Genomic DNA, 24,746 nt, shown 5'->3' with positions numbered 1-24,746 from the left:
AGAAGTAGTCAAAAATGAAATGGAGCATATAAAGGTGAGTCTCCTAGGTATTAGGAAGCTGAAATGAACTGCTAATGAGCATTTTGAACCAGTCAGTTACAAGGTCTACAATTCTGTAAATGTCAAATTGAAAAGAAAGGGCATCTCATTCATTGCCAAAAGAACATTTCAAGATATAACCTAAAGTACAATACCTACAAGTTAATACTATTCAAATGTTTGCCCTCACCACTAATGCCAAAGATGGAAAAGTTAAAGATCTTTACCAACTTCTACAGTCTGAAATTGATCAAAACACAAGCAAGACACATTGATAATCACTGGTCATTAGAATGGCAAAGAAGGATCACTTGTGGGAAAACGTGGCCCTGGTGATAGAAACAAAGCTGGAGAACGCATGATAGAATTTTGCAAGATCAATAACTTCTACATTGCAAATGTTGTTTTCAGCAACATAAACAGAAACTGTACACGTGGGTCTCCCTAGATGCAATACACAGGAATCAAGTCACAGCTAGAAGAAAAAAACGAATAAATCCATAAAATATAAAAATAAATTCATAAGAGCCAATGTACAAGTTTAAGTATATCCCACCTGAATTCAGAGACCATCTCAAGAATAGATTTGACACATGGAGCACCGATGACCAAAGACAAAAAGAAGGGAAAAACTAACATGGATGTCGGAAGAGTCTGAAACAGGATTAGCTAGTGCAAATGGAAGAAATGATGAAGCAAGAGAGCTGGACAAAAGATCTCACAGGAGGCCTCGAGAAGAAAAATAGACTGCTATAGTGAAACCCCCAAAGATCTGGAGTTATGAAATCAAAAACGGGAAGTGCATACTTAGCATTTCTCAAGCTGAAAGAAGTGAAGAGGAGGAGGGTGGGGAATCAAATCCTGAAATTTAATCTTGAACGACTGTGCAGATTCTTGAATGGCATGAGAAGCATCTAGAAATGTGGTGCAGAGTCACTGCACCAGAAAGAAATGGTTGAGACGCAACCATTTCAGGAAATAGCATATGATTGAGACTTGATAGCACTGAAGGAAGACGTTCACACTGCACCGAAGGCGCTGGGGAAAACGGAGCACCAGGAATGGACAGATGCAAATTGAACTGTTGCAATAAATGAGCACTCACTCATCTATGCCAACCTACTGGAAGAAACTCTTATTTTTGCCTATGTCAAAGACAGGGGATCCAACAAAATATGTAAGGCATTGATCAATGGCATGATACACGGGTAAAATTTGGTTAACAATAATTCCAAAACAGTTGCAGCAGTACTTCAACTGGAAACTGCCAGAAATTAAAGATGGAGTCAGAAGAGGGAATAAAATAAGGAATATCATTGCGGATGCCAGATGGCACTTGGCTGTAAGCAAAGAATGCCAGAGAGAGGTGTCTTATTGACCATACAAAGGCATTCAACTAGGTGCATCATAAAAACTTACGGATAACCTTGCAAAAAATTGAAATTCCAGAATAGTTCACAACGCTACAGAACCTAAGCATAGTTCAAGAGGCAGTGGTCGAAATGAAACAAGGGGCTACTGCTTGACTTGAAATCAGGAAAGGTGAGTCAGGGTTGCCTCCTCTCGCCATACTCACTCCCATCTGTGCCCAGCCATCGTCGGTGGGGCTGAGGTGTATGAAGAAGAGTGTGGCATCAGACCTAGAGGAAGACTCCCAGAATACAAACTTGCTTAAGACAATAAGGATGGGAAGCTTTTACTGCTGAATAGAAAAGACTGCCATCGATATGGATTACACGTCAATGTAAAGAAAACAAAAAATCCTTACAACTGAACCAATAAGCAGCACCATAATACACAGAGGAAATACTGAAGTTGCCAAAGATTTCGTTCTTCTTGAGTTCACAATTCAACACCCAGGGACGTAGCTCTCAAGAAATCAAACATGTTACATTGGACAAATCTGCTGCAAAAGACTTCAAAAATGTTGAATAGCAAAGATTTGAGGAGTAAGGTGTGCCTGACCCAAGCCATAGTATTTTCAATGGTCTCATATACATGTAAAAGCTAGACAATGAATATGGAAGACCAATGAAAATTGATGCCTTGGGATGAAACACACAACTTTCCTCTAGTTCTTTAATGCTTCCTCCCCACCCACCTAGACCAGAGCATGTACATGGTTACAGATAAGAGCTGGAAACACAGGGAACCCAGGACAGATAAACCCCTCAGGACCAATAATGAAAGTAGAGATACCAGGAGGGGAAGAGAAAGGTTAGGTAGAAAGGGAAAACCAATCACAAGGACCTACATATAACCACATCCCTGGGGGACGGACAACAGAAAAGTGGGTGAACGGAGATGTCGGACAGTATAAGATATGACAAAATAATAATAACCATTTATAAATTATCAAGGGTTCATGAGGGGGGTGGGGAGGGGGAGGGAAATGAGGAGCTGATATCAAGGGCTCAAGTAGAAAGCAAATGTTTTGGGAATGATGAGGGCAAAATGTACAAATGTGTTCGACACAATGAATGGATGTATATATTGTGACAAGAGTTGTATGAGGCCCAAATAAAATGATTTTAAAAAGGAAAATGATGATAGCAACACATGTACAAATGTGCTTGACACAATGGATGGATGTATTATGATAATAACTGTATGAGCCCCCAATAAAAGGAATTTTAAAAGAAAAATTGATGCCTTGATTGAATTATGATATTGAAAAAGAATATTAAGTATGAGAGACTACAAAAAAGTTTGTGGGAAAATGTAAGAAAAGATCATGGAATTTTTTCACACGTTTGAAGTCCCTTCATATACCACACTGTCAGAAGAAAGAGTGACTCTGTCTTGGAAGAAGTACTGTCTGAACATTCCTTAGAAGAAAGGATGGCAAGACTTTGTCCCCTGTTCTTTGGACATGCTAGCAGAAGGAACTAGTCCCTGGAAAAGCACATCATGCCTACAAAGTAGAGGGTCATTGAACAAGAAGACCCTCGATGAGGTGAAATGGCATCATGGCTGCAGCAAGCTTACATACAGTAGCAGTGGCACCAGACTGGGCAGTGGCTCCTTCTCCATGGGATCCCTCACTATCAGTCAGAACCAAGGGGATTACACCCAACAAGCAGGTGTGCATGGTATGTAAAACCAAAACCACTGCCATAGAGTTGGTTCCGACTGAGGGAACGTATAGGACAGAGTAGAGTTGCTTCTTGGGGTTTCCAAGACTATAAATCTTATGAGCAAAGACACCCTCATCTTTCTCCTGCAGAGCGGCTGGTGGATGTGAACCACCACTTTAGCCTACAGCATCACCAAAGTTCCTTAACCTATTTAGTAATTTGAGACTCAGTAGAACTGGATGGATTCAATACAGGGATGAAAGATATAAAGCAAAGATGACTTATTCAGTACTACAGACCCCAGGAGCATAACAAACTACAGGATTTGGTTTGGGATGAAAATAAGGTTTTGGAAATACTGGTTACAGTTGCACAACTTATGCCACTGAACTATACACTTGAAAATGGTTGAGATGGTAACTTTTATGAGTTATGTATAATGTGTTATACATATAATTATATATACATAAGCATATGTAATAGTATGTTAGAACATATTTATAACCTCAACTTAAAAAGAATATGAGCTTTATAAAATATAATATTGTACAGCATTTGCCCAAGAGAACGCACAATCTGAGAAGATAAAGCTGTTTTTAGACTTAGGACCTGGGGTTTGTGGGGAGTTATTCAAGCTAAGCCAAGAGATCCTGTCTCCTTTTCCCTTCTTCTAAATCAGGTGGGGAACTTTTCTCTGTCAGGGGCCATTCAGATATTGACAACATCATTTGCAGGCCACACAAATTATCAACTTAAAAATTAGCCTGTCGTACAAAAAAAATTAGCCTGCTATATTTGGTCAGATATTTAATTAACTCATCTCTAATGTGATGTCTAGAACTGCTTCTCTTTGGTGAGACGTGGGATGTCAACTGGTATTGATTTCGTGAGCCATGTTCTCCTCTCCTGTTCTAAACGAATCCCATTTACACCTTGAGAAGTGATGTTTCTCCCTCCCTCCCCCGCCCCACTGCCAAAGAAGAAGCAACCTGGTGACCCTCCCATCTTTCAATACTTTTTCTCTACCTTCATTTGAAATGTGATTTTCTTCTGCCTGGTAACTAACTACATCTACACCTTAAGAGAGGGCACCCTCCAAAAAAAGGAAAAGAGCTCCACTGGGTGGAGCTTTCGTAACACACGTTTTTCCCCACTAGGTGACCTTTCAGCTCTGAGTTAGTGCACCCAGTGTCGTCGCCTGGGAAGGATAGCTCCGGTAACAGTGAATTTTTTCGTAAAAGCAGTTTCACTTGAACATAATTTTTAGGATGGCCGATTTAAGAGAACAGCATGTAGCTCTGGAATTTTGTTTCCTGCTCAGGAAAAATGTCACAGAAACTGTTGTGATGTTGAACACAGCTTACAAGGACAGTGCTCTGGGAAAAACTCAAGTGTAGGAGTGGTTTTCTCATTTCAAAAAAAGTGAAAAATTCCGATATATGACAAACCCAGTTGACATCTGTCAACTTCCCAAACAGACAAAAATATCGACAACATTCAAGGACCACTGAAAAGATGGGGAAGTTATCTGGACTATCTTGGAGTTTGGTTCAGCAAATTTCAATGGAAGATTTGGGAATGAGAAAGTTCGCTGTGAATTTTTTGCCTCTGGTTCTGACTGACCAGCAAAAAGAGCATGAAGTGGAGACATACCGTGCTTTGAAAAAACAGCTCCGAAGCAACCCAGACTTTATTCCCATGGTCATTACTGGTGACAAGACATGGTGCTGTTCTTATGACCCAAAAGCAGACATCAATTAAGCCAATGGGAAATCTCATCATCACCACACACACACACACACCCCAGAAAAACTCATCAATTGAAATCAGAGATCAAGAATATGCTCTTTTTCTTCTTCTTTTTTTGGATGTGAGGGGGATAGTGCATTTGGAGTTTGTTTCACCAGATCAGACTATTAATCTAGCTTTCTATTTAGAGGTTCTGAAAAGATTGCATAAGAGTATGCGACAAAAAAAGTCCTGTATTGTGGCAGACGAGGAACTGGTTTTGCTACCCTAACAATGCACCTACTCACACAGTCATCTCAGTGCACCAGTTTGGGGAAAAAAAAACAACAAAAAAACACCATGCCTTTCTTGCCCCACACACCTGACTCACTTTACTTCGCTCCTTGTGAGTTCTTTTTGTTTCCACAAATGAAGAGGGACTTGAAAGGACAATGATTTGAGGACTTATAAGAGGTGAAGAAAAAGAAATAAGGGAGGGGCTGTCAGCAATGCAAACAGATAAGTTTGAAAGATATTCCCAGGACTTCCGGCAAGATGGCGGCGGAGTAACACATACCAGAGGGACTCTGCAGAATTCAGCCCAGGAGAGTTGCTTAGAGGGAAATTCAACACTGCTGGAACGCAGAAGGAGCATCATAAAGTTAAGCAGTCACAGACCCACAGGTTTTGAGGGGCTGGGGGCTTTTGGCTTACCACAGTGGAGGCCAGCTGGTGCTTGAATTTGGCCCCGCCACGGTCTCTGCCGGAGTTGGGACCATTTGGAACCTGTAGGGTGGCTTGGTCTCAACACAGCCACAGTTTGCCACCACCCGCCTCAGGGCAGGGACTAGACCCTTGCGTCTCCTCTCTGTCCCCCCTCAGTCTTAGAGGGCTGCCCAGGGACCTTTTCTCAACACAGCTTGCCGCTGCCGCCTGGAGCAGGGACTAAACCCTTGCAGCTCCACTGGTGAGGATCGGGACTCAGCTACATTGTTGCTTTGTTTCCACCTCTTCACTATATCCCCCCTCCCACGCCCCCCACAGGCTTATCAGGCTTGCTTTTTAACTTTATTTTCTCCTCTTTGCCTCTTTCTTGGTCTCTCCCACTCTCCTGCTAACCTGTAGACCACTTCCCTTATCCTAGGGCATTTATGCCTGCGCCACACGCAGCTAAGTGAGCTCCATCCTGTGTAGCTAGTGAGGCTGGGAAAATCCCTGCTGACCCCCACCAGGGGATACTCTGCTCAACTTCTTGCTGGGGAATTCCTGCCTATGTGCCTGGGGGCATAAGGCAGCTCAGCCAACATTCAACTCTCCAAGCTGCTGCAGGAACCTCTGCCCAACCACTGCAACACCAAAGCAGGCAACCCTTCTGGGTCACTCCCCTGAGAGGGAAGGCACAGGAGGATAAAGTGGTAGGTTAATTCCATAGTGAAATAAGCTATAGGCAGTTCAAAGAAGCACTCCTACAAGTCTCCCAGAGAAAGCCAGTGCTCTTCGACTCCCTGGAAAATGGCACCTGGCTCATCTAAAACAATGTAACACAAACAGCCATCAGCCTCAATGACCTCAACGAAAAAATGGGAGAAACAAAGGCAATGGCAGAAGATGTCCTGAACATAATGACATGCATAGAAGAAGCAGATATTGAGCTGCCACAGAAAAAAAAATTTTCAGAATGCTACTTGGAGTCATACAGGATATGAGGGAATCAATACAGAAAAAAAGGATGAAATGATAGAAGAGGTAAAAGCCATAAACCAAAGGGAAATACAGGAGCTTAGGGAGGAGATAACAAAAACCAGTAGCAGACTCATGGACCTTGAGAAGCGACTGGAGGAATCAGAGAACCGCATCAGTGACTTCGAGGACAGCCACGCAGACTTTAACAAACACGAACCAAAATGTAATAAGATCTTGAGAGAAGCTAAAGAAAACTTAAGAGCTATGTCTGATGCTATGAAGCAGAACAACATTAGAATTATTGGCTTACTGGAGGAAGACACAACAAAGAAGTCATCTGCAACAATAGTGAGAGAATTCTTGGAGGAAAGCTTCCCCAGCTTAGTGAATGAAAACCAGGCAACCATTCAGGAGACTGAAAGAACACCAGCTAGACTAGATCCCAAGAAGAAGTCACCAAGGCACATAATAGTGAAATTATCCAACTTTAAAGAAAAGGAGAAAATTCTGAGGAATCTAGAATCAGTAAATCTATAGAGACAGTAACTAGATTAATAGTTCCTTAGATCTATAGCAGGGGAGATTAAGGGCTGGGTAATAGGGAGCTAATAACTATGGGTACAAGAATGAAAAAAATGTTCTAAAATTTATTATAGTTATGATTGCACAACTCTTCTAAATATACATGAATCATTAAATTATATAGTATGTGAATTATATGTCAATAAAACGGTTTGAAGAAAAAATATTTTTAATTGATTTTTTTAGCTTAAATGCATTTTATTTTAGACAACCTACATGACATTTTTTTTCCTTAAAAAAAAAAGTCTCTGCTTCAGATAAATCAAGGTCAAAAGTAAATGAGCTCACGATGATATCAGTTCCGTTTGTCTAAGTCCTGGTATCGTGTGGATGAGCAGCAGCCAGTCGGGATGAGGCATCGGTCGTGAGTTGCCCACTGTGTTAACATTTCTCCATCTCTAAGCCATCCTAAAAGAAGATCATATATGGGGTGACACCATCTTCACGGTAGTCCAGCAGAGCAACCATGCCATCTGGATTCATGTTCTCACCAATAAAGAACTGGTAATTTTTAAAATTTGCAAGGATGTTCTTGATTTGTTCTGCAGCACCTGTCATAAAAGGCTTTACTCTTTCTGGTTTCTATTCTTCAAGTTTGCCTTTGATTGATTTCATGTAGTCTTTGATGTACTTCTTGTAGGCTTCTTTTGTGAAGCTGGTTTCCTACAAGTGATGGTTCATGATAATATCAACACCAGTGACCACGGTGCTTTCTGCTGCATCACCATCGGGGCCTTCAGCTGAGGCGTTACGTGCAATGAGGGAGTCATCGATGGCACCTTTGGTCCTACTGACCATCTTCCCCTCCACTTCCAGACACAGCCCGTCTGCGATCTCCCGGATCTTGTAGATGTCGGAGAACATCTCATCATGGTTGCTGAGGTCCCGGTAGATGATCATGATGGCGGCTGAAGGGAGACAGCAGCGGCGCTAGCTTAGCAGGAGCCCGGAGCTCTGAGCGAGCGCGGTGCAGCCAGAGCGGCACTTGGGGGGAGGGGGGAGCGGGCGGAAAGGGGAAAAATGGATTCTTCCTCATAAAGACCCTATCAGACATAGTAGACTTATGTCTTTGACACCTGTCTAGGAATATCTATGAAGCAGGGAAGGACAGTAAGGAGTTGGAGGAGAAGGAGAAAGTTAATTGCCCTCACAACACTTCTTTCAGATTTGTTCAAGAGTCCTTGAACTCCATGCCACGTGTTCACAGAATGAGTCCTTTCCTACCTGTGGCAGTTAAATAATCTACTGTCAACTTGAGGAAGGGTGGAATCTAGCCTGTCAATCAGGTTATAGCCAATGAGGCCTCTGGGTGGGCATGGTCTTAGCCTGAGAATTCTGGGAATCCCGTGTACCTCCCTGGAGGCAGGACATGCACTCTCTCCCTGAGATACGTTCCTTTTGACAAGCCACATGGAGCTCTGCTGATGGCAGCCAGAGCCCTGGAGCTGGAGGAGCCACGTGAAGACCCTCGCAAGCACTGAGATGCATCTATCGCAACTGTATCCACAAGACTTTCCACTCACTGACCTATGATCTTCCTGCATTCAGCATCATTGTATTAGTTGAGTGTATCTGAAAAGGAATTTATAGACTGGTATTGGACATATTGGCTGATATCCAACTTAGGGACTTGATCTGAACTGGGTTGGGGTGTTTTCTCAGTATACAATTGCTCTTTCATATGAAACTCTTATACATATATGAGTTGTCTATGAATTTGTTTCTCTAGTCAGTCCAGAGTAACACACCACCCTGAGGGTTTGAGGAGAGGTGGTTCCAGCCTCTCCAGAGGGATGTATGACTCTCAGTTGCTCTGTATGTGGCAGGCTGATGACGTAACTACTCATGCTGTTTTGTGTTCATTGTACACGTGTCTAAAGCGCTGGGTTGAGGCCACTTGAAAGTAGAGAGCATTTGAACTACCAGCAGATTGATGTGGTTTCTCAATATCAGTGTCATGCAATCTGCCCTGTGCCCTAGGTGTGAGCAATGAGTACCTGTAATACAAGCACGAGGGTATAAATTACACGGGTGACTCAGTCAACAGTCTCATGCGTTCATTTCCTTATACTGATTATGATTTTCTCCTTCCTTCCTTCTTTCCCTTCTGAGATCTAATTCAAGGATGGTGAAATGTACCGTTCGAGAAATGTCAATAAGCACATTCTTGGGTTCCCACCACCCCAAACAAAATGGAGAATGTTGCCATCACTGCCGCAGAGTCCCCTTGTAGCCCACGCCCTGCTCCACAGGCATCCCTGTTCTCTTTTCTAGTGCCATTCTTTAGTCTTCCCTGTTCTTGGACTTCAATACATTGAATCATATCACATGTAATCTTCGTGTCTGATTTTTTCTGGTTCAACATAGAATTTTTTCAGTTTCATCTACATTTGTACATGTATCAAGCATTCATTTTTCAATCAATGCAATTAAAGTATGATTTCCCAGAAAAAAAGCATTCGTTTCAACTACTCACTTTGAGTTTGGGCAAAACTATGCACTTGCGTAATCATCCACAATCAATATGTTCAGCATTTACAACACCCCTAAAATTTTGCCCTGCCCCGTCTGGATGCTCCAGTTCCTTGCCCAAGGCAACTGCTGATCCGTTTTTTATAATTACAGATTAGATATTTCTTTTCCAAAGTAGCATGTAATTGAAATTTCACTCTGTGTATTCTTGTGTCTAGTTTCTTCCACTCAGAAAAAGTGAAAGATGGTGCATCGGTGGTGCATTTTTTATTGCTCTTAATCTTCCATTCATGAACACATCACAGTGTAGGTATCCCTTCTTGTTGGTGACCAGTTGCATTGTATTCTCGTACAAGTCTCTTTTCTTTTGAGCATATATTGTCATTTCTCTCAGGTCTATCCTTAGGAATAAAATTGTTAGGGCAAGGGAAGGTGTTATGTTCCTTATTGTCTTTGAATTACTTAACTCCAAATACTACTTCCCTAGATGAGTGGAAAATCCCATCTTAGGTATGATTGGGGATACAAATTCCCAGAGTCAGATCAAAATGCTGGAAAAGTGTGGTCAGATATTTGAATTTTTGACAAGATTTGGGAACGATCACCTCTCCAGGCACCTCAGTTGTCATCCTTTCTAAAATGTTACCATTTCTACAGGGCCCACAGTACAGAGCACAGATCCCAGACAGGAATTCCTGTTGTTGTTGATGTTGTTGTTGTTGTCAGGTGCCATCCAGTCAGTTCCAACTCATAGCAACCCCACATGCAATAAAACGAAACCAGCACTGACCGAACCTACACTGTCCTCACAAATTGTTATTTTTGAGCCCATTGTTGAAGCCACCGTATCAATTCATCTGTCAAAGTCTTTCCTCCTTTTCACTGCCCCTCCACTTTACCAAGCATGATGTCCTTCTCCAGGGACTGGTCTCTCCTGATAAAGCCTATGCTTAAATTAAGGAGGCAACCAGTGGCTCACAGAGCATACAAGGAGAGAAAGCCTTCCAGAGTTATCAGTTCATAAAGACGGTGAAATCTAACTTTGAGTGCATAATCAAAATCTAATGAGTCATTGAGACTCCTCAAGGCTTATGAAAATTCCAGCCAAGTAAATGAAAGACAGAAGGACAGGCAAAAAACGCACACGTGTACAAGAGTACATAGTGCACAATTTCAATTATATGATACTCTAGAAAAGACTTATTTTATCTAAATGTCTGCCAGTTTTGTGTACTGTGGTAGCTTGCATGTTGCTGCGATGCTGGAAGCATTGCTGCCTGTATTTCAAGTACCAACAGGACCACCATGGTCAAGAGATTTCAGTGGAGCTTCCAGACTAAGAACAGACTAGAAAAAAAGAGAAGGCTGTGCACTTCTGAGGGGCTAGTCACTGTAAACCTAAGGAAGAGCAATAGAACGAACATGAATCCTTCAGAGGGGAAGGCTCTCAAAATATCACTAGGGACGAGCTGCCTCCAACTAGAACCCACCTTGATGATATAGATGGAGTAGAGATTTCAGGGCCTCCATTCGCTGATGGGGCATGATTCAAAAGGAGATGCAGCAGCTGCAAACATTCATTAATATATTGGAATGTACAAAACATGAATTTAGGAAAATTTAAAATTGTCAAAAAGGAAAAGGAACACATAAAGATAAATATCTTAGGCATCGGTGAGCTAAAATGAACTGGTATTGTCCATTTCGAGTCCAACAATCATATAGTTTACTATTCAGGGAATTACAAATTCAAGAGAAATAGTGTCATATCCATTATCAAAAAAAGGCATTTCAAGATTTGTCATAGTAAAATGCTGTCCGTAGATAGGATGTTATCTACATGCCTACCAGAAAATCCAGCTAATACAATGTTATTCAGATTGGTCCACCAAATACTGCTGCTAGTGATGAAGAAAATGTAGAATTCTGCCAATGTCTTCAGTCTGAAGTTGATCAAATATGCGATCAAGATGCACAGATAACTATTGGCAATTAGAATTCAAAAGTTGGAAGCAAAAAGAAAGGATCAATGTGGCAGTTACATAATCTCCTGGGTGGAGTCTAGCCTGTCAATCAGGTCATAGCCAATAAAGCCTCTGTGTAGACATGGCCTTCTCCTGGGGATTCTGGGAACTCCTGTCTTCCTCCTCAGAGGCAGGACACGCACTCTTTCTGCTTCCCATTCCTGTTGACAAGTCACATGGAGCTAAGCTGATGGCAGCCTGAGCCTTGGAGCTAGAGGAGCCACGTGGAGACCCACACCAGTGCTAAGACGCTTCCACCACCACTGGATCCACAAGACTTTCCACCCACTGGCCTGTGATCTTTCTGCATTCGGTGTCATTGCATGTGCTGTGTGCGTCTGAAGAGGAATTTATAGTCTGGTATCAGACATATGGGCTAATATTGGACTTATGATCTGGACTGGCTTGGGATGTTTTTTTAATATACAATTACTCAAAAACATATATATATATACAATTACTCTTTGATATAAAGTTCTCTCTTACACATATATGAGTATCTCTGGATTTGTTTCCCTATCAACCAAACTGACACGATCAGTATTGGAAAATATGTCCTCGGTGATAGAAATGAAATTGGAGATGGAATTTGTAGGGTGAGGTCAGACACTTGGAGGCATCTTCCCTGAAGGCAATCAGGTGTCAGACTGCAGTGGGCCCAGCTTCCTGCTGTTAAGGACAATGGATAGGCCTGCAGTCATAGATTTGGTTCCTGTAGGTGGAGTTCACACCCTACTGATAATGGTTCCTATGGAGATCCAGCTGCCATCCTGACTCTAGGATCGCCCATCTTGTCACATGTGTACCCCACTCCCTCCTCTTCCTATTGTGTGCATGTCCCTAGACCACCCCCTCTCGTTGGTGTATAACCTATAGTGCAACCCCTTCCTATGACGTAGGTCTTTCCCTGTAATTGGTGGGCTTGCACGACCCCAAAGGTATATAGGACTGGGTTAGCAATAGAGCGCTCTCTCTTACTCTCTCTCTTTCTCTCCTCCTTTTCTCCTCTCCCGTCCTTGCTCCCTTGTTCCCTTGCCCACCTTCCCTTTTCTCTCTCCACGTGGACCACCAAGCGGGCCTGAGGTGAGCATTGCTACCATGAAATGTGTCTGACTCCATTATTTGGCTCTCTCTTCTATCTCTCATGCTCTCTACGACTTTAATATAATACTTACATATCTCAACCGTACATTAGTGGTGGGGGGCTGGCTCCCCCAACTCATACCACAGCAGCATTAGGAAGGTTGAGAACCACTGGCTTAGAACACTGTAATGAAATCCCACCTCTTACTGCCAAACTATTAGGCACCTCCATTATGAAAGTTGAGATGCATCCTAGCTTGGGAAGGGCTGGGGCAGGATGCCAGCCAACTCTGCACCACTGTGCAATGCCCTGGGCTCTTTCAACAGTGCAGGCAGGCTTGAAAAGAAGTAGCAAGACAGGATGCAATGTCTTGGCGTCTAGCAATAGTGACCCTTACTGAGGCAGAAAGACCAGGCTGTCTCCTCCTCTGGAGACTAGCAGGTAGTGGGGCTATGAGTCAGAATCAACTTGGTGGCGATGAGTGTGCTTGTTTATTTCCACTCCCAGACTAACAGGGTTATGCCAATAATTCATTGAAATTCATACTCCGAGAGTGATTCCTTGGCAGGAAGGACTAGAGACATGAGTAAAAAGAGTGGATTTCGAGTAAACCAAAGCAATGAGATCAAGAGTTCCTTTCAGTGTAGAGGGCAAGATGGTTCACCCAGGCCTCAGGGGGTCTGGACAGGGCATTGCTGTATTACCCTACTGGCAAAGGCTCGAGAAAAGTTAAATAATGTTTTAGGGTACAAGAGAGACCCCAGATCTCAAGTCGAACATTTATTCAGTCTTAAAGAGGAGAAGACAAAGACACATCATGCAGATGAGGAAGAGCATTTTTAGTCATAACAGTGCCCGAGGGGCTGAAGGAGACTCAAAAAGGACATGGGAAGCAAGAAGACTGTCACAAAAGCATGACTGGTGGCAGGTCAAATCCATCACAGTTGCAGGTGGGACCACAGCATCAGAATGGGATCATGGCCAGGACGTGTATACTATTTGAGACAGAAGAGTTGACAAGATGGACTCAGGGTCCTCCTACCAAGACAGTCTGGGTGTGACTCCTAACCATGTGACCCCGGTGTCCCAATTACCACGAAGAGGACACCCAGGCTAGACCTCAGGGCTTTACTGTTTCTTACGGGATGGGCAATTCACTCTCCATTTCACTCTGCCGACGGGGAAACCATTCCCCCCTGGTTCACAGTCCGGAGGAAGGGCTTCAATGGACTGGATTTATGTGTAAAGACTTTCTCTGTAACCCATAGCCTTTTGCAAACTCTGTGCTCAGAAAGTTCAGCTCTCATACAAGAGAAAGCTTATTCCTCCAGTCCTCAGGTGCTATTCCTGTCGCAATGAATCCCACAGGCAAAGTCCTCCCTGAGTCCAGTCTCTTTGATGTCATTCTGGTCTCACCATTAACAGCATCACTGAGTGAGCATTTATCCCTAGGAATCAAAAGAGTATACTCAAAATGGATACCCAGAAACTTTGACAAGGACATTTAAAAATCCTGTACTACTGTCAGGAAGCTAGGGTTGCCACTCCCATGCCTGCAAAGGCCCCATAGAGGAGCTTGGAAAGAAATCAGGCGGCCATTTTAGACACCTATGGGAAGACCCCACAGTGAACATGCACAGACACAAGCCCCCTAGGCCCAGGTAAAACCAAAACCTTGGACATGCCAACTAGGCTCATGACATTACCCAGGTGACCCTAACTCAGCCAAGGGGTCAGCCGCCCATACCTTGAACTACATCTTTCCAGCCAGAGGTGTTAAAAGATGGCTGTGGGAAAGCCAGTCTCTCTTTCACTCTGCTCTTGGTCAGCTGCAGGGGCGGGGGGGTTGGGGGGGGCTGCTCCGAGCCCACAGCCTCTGGGCCCACATAGCCTCTATTTCTGGCCTCCGCCATTCTACACGCCACACCCCAGTTCCACATGTGGGGGTGATCTTTTCCACGCAAGGTTGCTCGTGCCCAGTTGTGAGCCCCAGCGTGGCTCCCACGCGGCTGGGCACGCTTTCTAGAAATAGCGTGTACCTTTTGAAGCTCGCCCTGCCCTTCATAAAACTCACTTGGATTACAACGCGTACTGCAGCAGTGTGAATTCTTTCAGCGCGCAAAGCCAAGAACCGAGGTATTACCCCCTCCAAGAACTAACCCTACACCCCGAGAGGAAAGAAGATCAAAGCAAAAGGCTCTCTGTGATTGACGTTGATAAAGAAGTAGCTGTTGCCCAAATTAATTTATACTACCAGATTGTAATCAGAATCCCAACTGAAGCTGAAGCAAAACTATTCTGGAGTTCACCTTAAATGATATGTGAAAATACTAAAGAAATATTTGAAAACAAAGATGAAATCAACCTTAACTATATTTGAAATAAAGCTCACACAATTATATGGTTGAAGTACCAGAATCGATGACCAGATAAATGTATGAAAATAAGTCTCATGGAAAAAGACTCTATTTCATGTAAGAAGTGTGTTTAAAAGGAGTGAGAAGTGGCCAATCACTTAATCCGGCCCTTCTAGCCATCGGCCTCTTGGTGATGTACAAGTATAGGTCGTTTTTCAGAACACGGTTCTCCTGGAGGAGAAACACAAACAAAGCTTTCTCCAAGGACAGAGGAGCAGATCATTTCCCTTCAGTCAGAGTTTATCTGCAGGGCATTCTGAGTTTATTGCCAAATATTTATTAAAGTTAACTTACAAGAGCAAATGATTAAACAAGTGATTAACTTGCTATTGCCCTGGAGCAAATGCATGGAGGACATTAGATGTGTTTATATAACTGAACCTTAACTATATTCAAAAGCTTATCGACTTTAACAAGTTTCTGTACTTTATGTAATTTAAGCTCAGTTAACCGAAATTCAACTTGCTTGACTTTTCAATTTCCAATAAATGTGATTTAATTGTCCAACCCCTGCCCCAAACGTTTTACCATATAGTCGATATCTAAATAGTGTTTACAATAATTTGGTTAAGTGGCAAGGAGCTCTGGTGGCATAGGAGATGCGCACTGGGCTGCTAAATGCAAGGTTGGCAGTTTGAAACCACCAGTCTCTCCTTAGAGGAATTCAGGGCTTTCTACTCCCATAAGGAGAGACAGTCTCAGACACTGACAGGGGCAGTTCTACTCTGTCCCACCAGATCACCGTGAGGGCATCACGGGTGGCAGTGAGTTTAGTTTGGTGCTTTTGGTTTAAGTGGAAAGCTATTACTCTAAACTTCTTTTACAAAGATTGGGAAATAGAACAATTCACCAGACTGGCAGGAAATTTCAGTGAAATTACTGAAAGTTGGACCCACCTCAGAAGGACATTTTTTTTTTATTTTAACAATTTATTGGGGCTCATACAATTCTTTTCACAGTTCATACATATACATACATCAATTGTATAAAGCACATCTGTACAGTCTTTGCCCTAATCATTTTTTTCTCTTTTCTTCTTTTACATTTTATTAGGGACTCATACAACTCTTACCACAATCCATACATATACATACATCAATTGTATAAAGCACATCCATACATTCCCTGCCCCAATCATTCTCAAGGCATTTGCTCTCCACTTAAGCCCCTTGCATCAGGTCCTCTTTTTTTTTCCCCCCTCCCTCCCCATTCCCCCCTCCCCCATATGCCCTTGGTAATTTATACATCGTTATTTTGTCATATCTTGCCCTATCCGGAGTCTCCCTTCCCCCCTTCTCTGCTGTCCCTCTCCCAGGGAAGAGGTCACATGTGGATCCTTGTAATCAGTTCCCCCTTTCCAACCCACTCACCCTCCACTCTCCCAGCATCGTCCCTCACACCCTTGGTCCTGAAGGTATCATCCACCCTGGATTCCCTGTGTCTCCAACCCTCATATGTACCAGTGTACAGCCTCTGTCCTATCCAGCCCTGCAAGGTAGAATTCGGATCATGGTAGTTGGGGGGAGGAAGCATCCAGGATCTGGGGGAAAGCTGTGTTCTTCATCGATACTACCACACACCCTAATTAACCTATCTCCTCTCCTAAACCCCTCTATGAGGGGATCTCCATTGGCCGACACTTGGGCCTTGGGTCTCCACTCTGCACTTCCCCCTTCATTTAATATGATATATATATACATATATATACATACATATATACATATACACATATATACACATACATACACACACTTATATCTTTTTTGTTTTTTTTTCATGATGCCTTATACCTGGTCCCTTGGGCACCTCGTGATCGCACTGGCCGGTGTGCTTCTTCCATGTGGGCTTATTTGCTTCTGAGCTAGATGGCCGCTTGTTCACCTTCAAGCCTTTAAGACCCCAGACACTATCTCTTTTGATAGCCGGGCACCATCAGCTTTCTTCACCACATTTGCTTATGCACCCATTTGTCTTCAGCGATCCTATCATGGAGGTGTGCAGTCAATGATATGATTTTTTGTTCTTTGATGCCTGGTAACTGATCCCTTTGGGACCACTCGATCACACAGGCTGGTGTGTTCTTCCATGTGGACTTTGTTGCTTCTGAGCTAGATGGCTGCTTGTTTATCTTCAAGCCTTTAAGACCCCAGTCACTATCTCTTTTGATAGCCGGGCACCATCCGCTTTCTTCACCACATTTACTTGTTCACCCACTTTGGCTCCAGCCGTTGTGTTGGGCAGAAGGACATTTTTGATGCAGAAGTGAGATGTAGTAGACTTCCACACAACTTGGACTTTCCGACAGTTCTTACCAAACACACAAACAAACAACAACAAAAATCCATACCTGCTGCCCATTCTTTTTAATGCTTTTAAAAATATATGGTTAATTTTCCTGTTGAGTGCACACACAGCAAAACATACACCAACTTGAATAAGCAAATGTGGTAAAGAAAGCTGATGGTGCCCGGCTATCAAAAGAGAGAGTCTGGGGTCTTAAAGGCTTGAAGATAAACAAACAGCCATCTAGCTGAGAGAAACAAAGCCCACATGGATGAAGCACACCAGCCTGTGTGATCACGAGGCGTTGAAGGGATCAGGTAAAAGGCATCAAAGAACAAAAAATCTTATCATTGTGAATGAGGGGGAGTTCAGACTGGGGACCCAAAGTCCATCTGTAGGCAACTGGACATCTCCTTACAGAAGGATCGCGGGGAGGGGACAAGTCAGTCAGGGTGCAGTGTAGCAACGATGAAACATACAACTTTCCTCTAGTTCTCCACCCCCACTATCATAATCCCAATTCTACCTTACAAATCTGGCTAGACCAGAAGATGTCTACTAGTACAGATAGGAAACAGAAACACAGGGAATCCAGGGCGGATGATCCCTTCAGGACGAGTGGTGAGAATGGCGATGCTGGGAGGGTAGAGGGAAGGTGGGGAGAAAGGGGGAACAGATGACAAGAATCTACATATAACCTCCTCCCTGGGGGACAGACAGTGGAGAAGTAGGTGAAGGGGGACATCAGATAGTAGAAGTTATGACAAAATAATAATAATTTATAAATCATCAAGGGTTCAGGGGGAAGAGGAAAACAGGGAGAAAGGGGGAAAATGAGCAGATGCCAGGGGCTCAAGTGGAAAGCAAATGTTTTCAGAATGATGAGGGCAACAAATGTACAAATGTGCTGGACACAATGGATGTATGTGTGGATTGTGATAAGAATTGTACGAGCCCCCAATAACATGATTTTAATAAACATAGAAATTAAAAAACACACACCAAGTAATTTCCATGTGTACAATTAAGTGACATTGATGACATTCCTCAAGTTGTGCCCCCTTCTCACCCTCCTCTTCTGAATTGTCCCTCCACCATTAGTAGAAATTCCCTGCCTTGCAAGGTCTCTGCCCCATCTTTTAAGATTGCTCTTACCAGTTGGATCTCAGATTGTTCTTAAGAGAGCACAGCGCTTGAGGCAGACATTCTTTAACCGCCAAACTAAAATACTGTGATTTTAAGAAGATTCCAGGGGCTATTTTAAAGTCATCTGTGCTTCATAATGATTCGTGGGATTCATCCAGCCTCTGTGATTCCAGAAAGTCTAGATTCCGTGACAATTTAAAATTCTTGTCAGTATTTCTTCCCTTTTGACTAGGACTGTTTTTAACACATGGTTCTCTCAACTTTTAGATGCTCAGGGTCTGTTCTCCATTTGATGGCATTGAACAAATCATAATAAATGTTCATTCTCACTGTTAACTCCCTTGGTCTTTTGGTATTTTTTTAAAGTTATTATGTTTTAATTTCTCTTTTAGCCTTAATGATTTTATCAAAGAAGTCTCCTTTTGGTATGCGTCTTCAATTTGGGGGAAGTTTCTTTTTTAAAAAAATCATTTTATTAGGGGCTCATACAACTCTTATCAAAATCCATACATACTTCAATTATGTAAAGCACATTTGTACATTCATTGCCCTCATCATTCTCAAAACATTTGCTCTCCACTTAAGCCCCTGGATCAGCTCATTTTTCCCCTCCCTCCCCTCTCCCCCCCACCTTCATGAACCCTTGATAATTTATAACTTATTTTGTCATATATTGCACTTTTGAACATCTCCCTTCACCCGCTTTTCTGTTGTATGTCCCCCAAAGAGGAGGTTATATGTAGATCCTGGTAATCAGTTCCCCCTTTCCAACCCACCCTCCCTCCACCCTCCTGGTATCGCCACTCGCACCAGTGGTCCTGAAGGGAACATCTGTCCTGGATTCCCTGTGTTTCCAGTTCTAATCTGTATCAGTATACACCCTCTGGTCTAGCCAGATTTGTAAAATAAAATTGGGCTTATGATAGTGGGGGAGGAGGAAGCATTTAGGAACTAGAGGAAAGTTGTATGTTTCATCTTGCTACATCACACCCTGATTGGCTAGTCTCTTTCCTGAGACCCTTCTGTAAGGGGGCATCCAGTGGCCTACAAATGGGCTTTGGGTCTCCACTCACTCTCACTCCCTCATTCACAATGATAGGATTTTTTGTTCTGATGCCTGATGTGATACCTGATCCCTTCAACACCCGGTGATCACACAGGCTGGTGTGCTTCTTCCATGTGGGCTTTGCTGCTTCTGAGCCAGATGGCCACTTGTTTACCTTTAAGACCCCAGATGCTATATCTTTTTATAGCCGGGCACCAGTAGCTTTCTTCACCACATTCACTTATTCACCTGCTTTGTCTTCAACAATTGTGTCCGGAAGGTGAGCATCATGGAATGCCAGTTTAATAGAACAAAGTGTTCTTGCACTGAGGGAGTACTTAAGTGGAGGCCCAATGTTCATCTGCTACCTTAATACTAAACCTGTAAATATATGTACATAGATCTATCCATCCTCATAAATATAATTACATATGTACATGCTTTTATTTAGACTTCTATAAATGCTCTTTGCCTCCTAGCTCCTTCCTCTATTTCTCTTGTCCCACTATCATGCTCAGCCTTCATTTGGGTTACAGTAATTCCTCTGTTACATCATCCTTGATCATGCCCTACCAGGCCTCCTATATCCTCCTCATGACCAATTTGGATCACTTGTTGTTCCCTTGTCCCTGGGTTTGTTAACACCACTTCCTTTCCCCCAACCTCTCCTCTCCATTCCATTCTTGCAATTGAGAAATGATTGCCCCAGGTCATTGGTTCCAGTCAGGCAATTTGCTTTGGCTGGGCAGATCTGGAAGCAGGGCAGTTCCATGGGTCTGGAGGGTGGGTGAGGGGTGGAGACACTCAGTCATGTGGAGCAAATCTAGCCCTTCAGTGGTTATATCATGTTTACCTCACAGAGGATAGGTGGGCCATTTGGTGATTGGCTGGTTAGCATAGGAATAGGTCAAAATATCGAGATCCTTTGATGCCAGATGAAGAGAATAGGTAATTAGTTGTGTAGGTAACATTAACATTTAGACCAGTGGTGGGATTCAGTTAGTTTGCACTGGTTTGGTAGAACCAATACCTAATGTCTTGTTAATTTGGTGAACCGGTGGTGAAAATGGCACTTGCCAGCAGGGTTTGCTCTAAGCTGGGCAGCTGCCCAACATGAAACAACACACTTATGTTCCTCACTCGTTTTAAATGTTCTTCTGCACAACAGCATGTTCTCAGCACCTGCAGTAATGTTCATTCTGGTCAATGGTATAAAAAATTGAACAGAATGGTGCTTCTAATTTATTCATTTCACAAAACTTACTATTCTTTTGAAGAAACACTACATTTTCATTTCCTTGCATTTGTTACTTCAGTAGACACGCCTAAAACTTTAAAACGTGCCAAACAACTAATGACATGGTCCTCATTTCCACTTTGGATTACATCCCAAATTCCCACGAGATACTGTGAGTGAATTAAGCAATTCCTGAATGTGTTCAAAGAGCCAAAAATATTGTCGGGACACTTGCTTTGAATTCAGCAGCAGCAGAAAGGGGTATTTCAAAGATGAACACAATCTGTCAGAGAAGAGAAGTCACCTAAGTCTTTCTATTCTGTCAAACACAGTGGCTTGCTTGATTGGCCTACCTCTAAAGGAGTGGGACCCTAGTCCTAGAGCGAAAAGATGGTCAAAGATGAACCACACAGCCGACGGTGCTCCGAATAAAGCAAAACATGCTGCAAGTGAGGACGCTAATCAAGAAGCAACGTGGCAATATCCTACAGTTACTGTTTTTTGTCAATTATTAAATATTTCTCATAAATATTTAAAACTCGTAACATAATCTAGTTTTGTGTACCTTTTTATTGTTCTTAACTGGATGAAATGGTAAACTACCTTTGGGTATATCTTTTTTTTATACTTTATCATTAGAGCAGGGAACGTGTTATTAAATTATTGGAATTCCACTGGTGATTCAATTATTGAAGTAAAATTACTTGGCATGGCTCTTCCAGCCATAGTCTTTGTAACTCCTGCCAAATGAAAATAAAATGGGCTTTAATAGGAAGATTGGTCAGTTTTGTTATCACCAAACAACAGCGACAAATGGTTAGGGCAGGGCTTCTCAGCCTTCCTAATGCCACGACCCTTTTCCAGACAGTTCCTCATGTTATGGTGATCTCCAACCATAAAATTTTCATTGCTACTTCATAACTGTACTTTTGCTACTGTTGTGAATCTAGCAACCACTTTAAAAGGGTCATTTGCTCTCCAAAGGGGTCACAAAGCACAGGTTGACTACTGCTGGGTTAGGGATTATGTCAACGAGACACTCGTGGATAGGGTAGGGGCAAAGTTCAACCTATCAATCGCATTGCAGCCAGATGCTACCTCCTTGGTTGAATCCCCTTTGGACCTTCACCTTCTGCCAGAGCTGTACCTTGTGTCTGGTTCCTTGATCTCCTGGTGCATTGCCTGCCAATCCCTGGAGTCCTCAGAGGACGGCTGATGGTGGATTCACTTGGGTTACTTTGGACCTCTGCATCTTGCCAGCCTGCACCCCCTGCTGTCTCTGCTTTATCATCCTGCTTCTTGTTCATCAGCTTCCATGAGTCATGGCTTGAACTGAACTGAAGTCTACAACAGTGTAAGCCATTTGAGATAAAGTTTATTGTACCAATCTGGCCTATAAACACATGTGGGGTTAATTGAAAGGTGGAGACATAATTGGCTCGGTAAGCCTCGCCTTTCTAGTTCTCCGGTCTCTTGCTTTGTGATGCACTGGTGCACCAGACCAGGTGCAGCTGCCTTAGCCAGTTCCTGCTGCAGCTTGTACGTCCTGCAAGACATCCCCAAGGAGAAGCCGCATTGACCTACTCTGATGCAGCCCTAGGTGCTGGAGCAGCTGCGTGGAGACCCCTGCCAGCGCTGAGATGTTTACACATTCACTGAGCTCAGCCTTCCTCCTGCAGTTGGCATCAGTGTGTGTTTTGTGAGATGGAGGAGGGCTTTGTGGATTGGTGTCGGACATATGGGTTAATGTTGGACTTGTGGGCTTGGGCAGCACTGGGTTGGGATGTTTTCTTGATGTGCACTTACCCTTTATATAAAACTCTCTCTTATACACGACTTTCTGTGGATTTGTTTCTCTAAAGTGCCCATTTCTTGATGGAATTCTAAGGATAGCACATCAAGTGTGAATGGTTGTGCTTTCCTAGAGAACCCAACATGACCAAACTGTCTCTGGGTCAAGCCCGACTCCCAGCAATGAGCCATCTCAGAGGTAGAAAGGGGGAGCTCGGGACCATCAGGCAACACGATCCAAGTGGAGTATGTTCTCCGACCCTAAGATCCCTGCACGGAGTAGTGACGGCAGAGGCAGCAGGACAACACTAGACAGTCGCAGGCTTCTGGGCCTTCAGGCCGGAGCCGGCTTGCAGAGTGGGGTGTCCTTCAGGCATGTTGCTGTGCTAAAGGAACTTTGATACCGGCGGGCGCAAGATAGAGGCTAAGGGCCAGAGAGTTGGGCCTGACGTCACAGCCGAGACGAGGCTATTCTGATGTGAGGACTGATGTTTCTGATCCTGGTTTGTGGTAACTTGTTTACTTCTCTAATATGCCCCATGATCAGGAGTATTTTCTGTGTGGCCATTGTAACAGGTGATTGCACCCAGAGAGAAGCTGAGTGCCAATGGGAGGGGTTAGTGTCAGAATAGGGTCAAGAAGGTTGCTAGGTGAAGGCGTGTCTGACCACTACCACAGAGGAGTCAGTCTGGGGCTGGTGAGTCTCCTGCTTCCACCTTGTGATATCAGAAATCAGACAAAGTCAAATGGGGTCTCCACCTCGTCCTTGTAGGCACGAATTCGTGTCACAGCCTTAAACAGATTGTGAATATGATTGCATAGATAGTCACAAGAATCATACAGCAAACTGTGTGAACTATGTAACCATTAGTAGGACTTCCCCATTGAGATTCCGAGACTAACTCTCGATGGGAGTAGAAAGCCTCATCTTTCTCCTTCAGAGCAGCTGACGGCTTCCAACCGCTGGCTTTGTGGTTAACCCACTAGGCCACCAAGGCTTCGCAACTAGTAGTGGTTTGTCTTCATTCAAGAGACCTATATTAAGCTCGTATCACTTTGAACAACAAAAACAGCCATTTCCACTGAGTGGATTCTGGCTCAAAATGACCCGATAGTCGGAGCAGAACTGCTCCTCAGGGTTTCTGAGGCTGTAAATCTTTATGGGACTACGCAGCCTCGTTTTTCTCCTGCACTACAGTCGGTGGGTTTGAACTGTACAATTTGCAGGTAGCAGCTCAGTTTAGCCACCAGAGTTCTTTACCATGTAGATGAATCTGTGCCATAGACAGCATGGGTCTGCAATGGATGCTTAATAGATCCTGATGAACTCTATTCAAAGAAAGAACATTTAATTTGGTTTCTTTTTTAAAGTATTATTTTGTCTTTTAAGTCGGTTTCTTAGAGGGTATACTGCGAACACTCCAACTCACTATGGACTCACTGTCTCTGAAGACCAGAGAGACTTTGCTGAGGAGCCACTGCTGTGGCCCAAAGACTAAATCCTCAATGTTTTCATCATGGTTTGATCATGGTAACCTGTTAACTTCCCCAATTACCACCTGCCCCCCGCCCCACAATGATTGCACATTGTCTGAGCTTTGTGTGGTCACTGCAATGGCTGACTGGACCCAGCAGAGAAGCAGAGTGCTGTGGGAGGAATAGCTGATGTTGGAGCAGGAGAAAGAAGTTGGATGGCGGAGACATGTCCGACCGTCACCTAATGACAATGGGCCCGGACCGCGGTGGGCTTGCACTTTCCTTCGCCCCACGGAGGCTGAGGCTGAGAGAGGTGAGATGTGTTCCCACATCATTTCCTCATACCAAGTTCAGGTCATTTTTATATCCGGGGTATATTCATGCTCCCCCAACCCTATACTGTCACGGCCCTCCTGGTTATCTCTTCATTATTTTTATCTGGCCAAACGACTGGAAAAGATCTGTATTTGTGTATGCATGACACACAATGGATGCACGTATGGATTGTGGTAAGAGTTGTACGAGCCCCCATGGAAATGATTTAAATAAAAGATCTGTATTTGTCTGTTCCAAAGAAGGGTGACTCGACAGAACGTGCAAGTCATCTGCTTTTATTAACATTACACGCAAGTACAGTTCTACTGGAGATCATTTTGAGGGTG

The 24,746-nt window shown here is 43.5% G+C and overlaps 1 pseudogene; it reads right to left on the bottom strand.

Moving 5' to 3' along the window:
* Positions 1 to 7,398: 7,398 nt before the first annotated feature.
* LOC142425789 (translationally-controlled tumor protein-like) lies at positions 7,399 to 8,017 on the bottom strand (annotated as a pseudogene).
* Positions 8,018 to 24,746: the final 16,729 nt, after the last annotated feature.

The sequence above is a fragment of the Tenrec ecaudatus genome, chromosome 14 (assembly GCF_050624435.1).
Source record: "Tenrec ecaudatus isolate mTenEca1 chromosome 14, mTenEca1.hap1, whole genome shotgun sequence".
In the NCBI taxonomy this organism is placed as follows: domain Eukaryota; kingdom Metazoa; phylum Chordata; class Mammalia; order Afrosoricida; family Tenrecidae; genus Tenrec; species Tenrec ecaudatus.
This window is presented reverse-complemented; position numbering and strand designations above follow the sequence as displayed.